Consider the following 3661-nt stretch of genomic DNA (forward strand, 5'->3'; position numbering starts at 1 on the left):
CATAACGTAAAATTATTGAGGTAACTTATTTTAAGTAACCATAGTAATTAAATTAAAATAATAAATTATGTTTGGCTATATGACCCTTTGGCCCCTTCGATTAGAGATGGTTTTATGTCACAGGGCTATGTTTGTCCTATGACCGTCTGGCCCTTCGATTGTAGTTGGTAAGAAAAATAACCTGATACTGTTCATTAAAATATTAATTTCTTGGAGGGCTATAGGGCCAAAGAGAGCCCTCTGGCCCTCCTTCGGTGGGAGATGGCCTAATTGATGTAATTGTAGAGCCATTAATTCCGCAAATGTATAAGTCATTCACTTCTCAATTGATTAGGGAATTGATTCTCTTTATTGAATTAGAGATATATGTATAATCTGTCAGAATAGTCACACCTCTATACACTATGCCTCACATTGCAATACATGAAATTCTTTAATAAGAATTTCTTCATTCTCTCTCAAATTATTTTTCTCTATGACATGTTAACACTTTTACTCTTAACCAAAAACAAAACAACAGAAAATATTCCACCAAAACCCTAGAAATATTTTTTGCAGCCACTCTAGCCGCACGAAAAAAAAATTGAAAAATCCTACCAGGTCGTCGTTTTGAAGCAATGGAGTTCGTGGCGAAAAGTCCCCTTTTGAAGCATAAGCTCTGCCGCCTTAAAAACTCCATTCCCCAACTCCGCAAAAGCCTTATGTTGCTGCGATTCTGTCCATCCCATTCTAAATACCTTCTGCGACCAACTTTTCGTAAAAACGTGCGTATTGATTTTCACATTTCGACAATAAAATTTCAGTTTTCTGAATTTTGAAGGTAGGATCAATTTTGCATTTTGAAATCTTATTACATTTCATGATTTCAAGTTAAGGCCAAACCCCTCAATTATGTGTTTAAACATCCCTTGTAGCATGAACACGATTATGATATTTTATTATTGCATATGTTTTTTTTTTTTCATGTTTATCATATCGTTTTATTACTTGTTTTACAAATTTGCAAAACCCTCACAATAAGAAAAATCATCATGATGCATAAACCCCTTTAATATAATTTTATGCATATTAAATCAAAAACAGTTGTTTGTGATTTTTCTTGATAAACATGTGTATATTACATGGAAGCTCAAATGGTGCCTCAATCCCATTGTCGCAAAACCCTAGCAACTTTGTTGTTAGTGGCTTTCCAGAAGTAAGCCCAACTCAATGCCCAAAAGTGCGTCCCCATGCATTCAAGTTGAATGCCCAAATTGGCTGGCATGTTGCCAACTTAGATTTTTTCTTTTTCTAATGTTTTTCAGATAATATCTATTTTATTTTTGGATTATTGGGTCGTTTTGGGCAAACTATTAGTTTCTTAAGACCCTTATGGTTATTGTTTTGTTTCTTTTGAAATTTCTGTTCTTGAATAATTTTGGTTAATAAAGTTTTTCTTGGAAAACCTGTTGTGTGACTTAACTTAAACAGAAGATGCTGATGATGCCGACGCTATGGGCCATGTACTCCTTTTTCCTTTGCCAAGTTTTTATTCTACTGGTTTTGCTTAGGAAGGTTTTTAATCAGCACCAGTTCTGATCTTCCGATCCGACAATAACGGTCAACCATCACATAAGTCATGCTTGAAGTCATGGAACTCCTCCTAAGGAGTTTTGCCGTTCTCAAGAGGAGAATCCCAGGATTACGGAGTTTCTCCCATGCCGACTACCGGTTTTTCTCCCTACTTGGGTTTTTCCGAGTCATCCAATGAAAAGCATACATTTCATTTTTGAGAGAGAAACAAAGACGAGCTATTGACATGGAGTTCTTGTGATTATGTAGCTACGCAATTCGTGAACGTCCAAGGGAGAGTATTGCAGGACATTTATGTCTGTTCACTAATTGGTGTAATCGTTGAGCCATTGAATCCTCAAATGATTAGGCCCTTCATTCATCAATTGATTAGAAAATTTGATTCTTCATGTTGAATTATAAATATATGTGTAATTTTTCAGGATAGCTACATCACTATATAAAGGTTGCTTGCCTCACATTGTAATAGATGAATTCTCCAATAAAAATTCTCTCATTCTCTCTCAAATTATTTTCCTCTGCAACAAACTCTACTTTGAATTGTAGTACTTAATACTCTCATCATCAACTTTGAAATTGAGGCAATTATTAGCCTTCGTTAAATTAATTTGGATGGTATTTTTAAACGCTAATCAAAGTGCTCAAACTCATGAGTTTAAACCAAAACCTTTTCAAAAAGCAGAAGTCAGCCAAATATCAACCCTACACAGGCACTAAGAGTTGAAGACTTTTAGCACTTTTGATCAGTCATTCACCTAAACAATTATGCAATATATTCTCCCAATTGAAAAACAATGTAATTAAATTGGTTTGCGAATCGCGATTAGACTACTTTTGGTAGTTGCCCTAAGTTAAAACCTTGAACCAAATTCCGACTAGTAGTAGTGGCAGCACAGGTCAAAATGATAGGCAACTACCCCCGCCGGAGCCCATTTTTGTCTATGGCAGCATGCCAGCGAGGTGAAGTTGGCCCCAACAAGATAGGTAGCATGCAGGGACCACATATTGGCCAGTGTTACTAGTGCTCGGAGTCAGGCAGGCCACCACGCATTAGAAAGAAAGAAATGGGTGTTGTTAGGTCCTCTTTTGCCTCATCACCAATTAAGATGAACCAACAAAAGTCGTTGGGTTAGTGATCTAGGGGAGCCCCCTTTAAATCATGCCTTCAATTTTAGAATAAACATCATCACACACACACACACACACACACATATATATATATGTCATAACAGTAATAGTAATTGAATTTGTATTCTAATAAGCACAAGTCAAGCTCATGTACATTTAGGGTTTGACTCACCTTTCGTCTATGTAACTTTCATTGCCCCAAAAACGGAAAAGTCACTTGGCAGCATGTCTCTCTTACCCTTGTATTCATACAATTCTTTCGAATTCTCATATTTTACAAGTTAGTTAGCAATATCTGTTTCTGAAGTAAATATTCTCCCAAAGGTTAAAATTTGGGTATAACTAAACCCTAAATGAATTAATTAGTTAATGATGTACGTAGCTGCGTCTCCATGCTGCAGCAGCATATGAATAAAATGGTCTGTGGTATTCATTGTGAAAGCAAGTCTTCATGACAACGTGGCTTTTCTACGTCCAAGGGACTGCCAACAAGTGGTTTGTTAGGCATATTTCTGAATGGTGATATAGCAGCGTCAACAGTGTCTAGTAGGCAATATGATCTTCACTTTGACTCCTCCTTACCAATAAAGATATTGACCTTTTTTTCTCAAGTCCTTTGACATGAAACCCACCAATTCAATACGTTGGAAAGATCATGATATAATTTTAGCGGTGTTACTCATCCAATAAATATTATTACGTGTTTAAAAAATGAACCAAACACTTAATAGTAATACGTGATAGATTAATGATCGTGAAGTAACCATTAGTTGGGGGATCACTTATTCTATAATTCATCAGTTTGGACTTGCCAAACAATTCTTGCTGAGATCCAAAACTACTTGACGAAGATCAATGGTTTTAATTTCTACTGTGATACTGATATGTGTCTATTGTATATGGAGCTAGACTAGACATAGATGTCCTAAAAAAATTGGATAGTGACATGGATGATTATCCA

The 3661-nt window shown here is 35.9% G+C and overlaps 1 long non-coding RNA gene across 1 annotated transcript; it reads left to right on the forward strand.

Annotated features, from left to right (window-relative positions):
- The first annotated feature begins 337 nt into the window (after positions 1 to 337).
- LOC148692513 (uncharacterized) lies at positions 338 to 2080 on the forward strand. The gene is made up of 2 exons (XR_015954031.1): positions 338 to 764; positions 1471 to 2080. It is a non-coding gene; the product is annotated as an uncharacterized LOC148692513 (long non-coding RNA).
- Positions 2081 to 3661: the final 1581 nt, after the last annotated feature.

The sequence above is a fragment of the Pyrus communis genome, chromosome 12 (genome assembly GCF_041283825.1).
Source record: "Pyrus communis isolate YQ-2024b chromosome 12, ASM4128382v1, whole genome shotgun sequence".
NCBI classification, from domain to species: Eukaryota; Viridiplantae; Streptophyta; class Magnoliopsida; order Rosales; family Rosaceae; genus Pyrus; species Pyrus communis.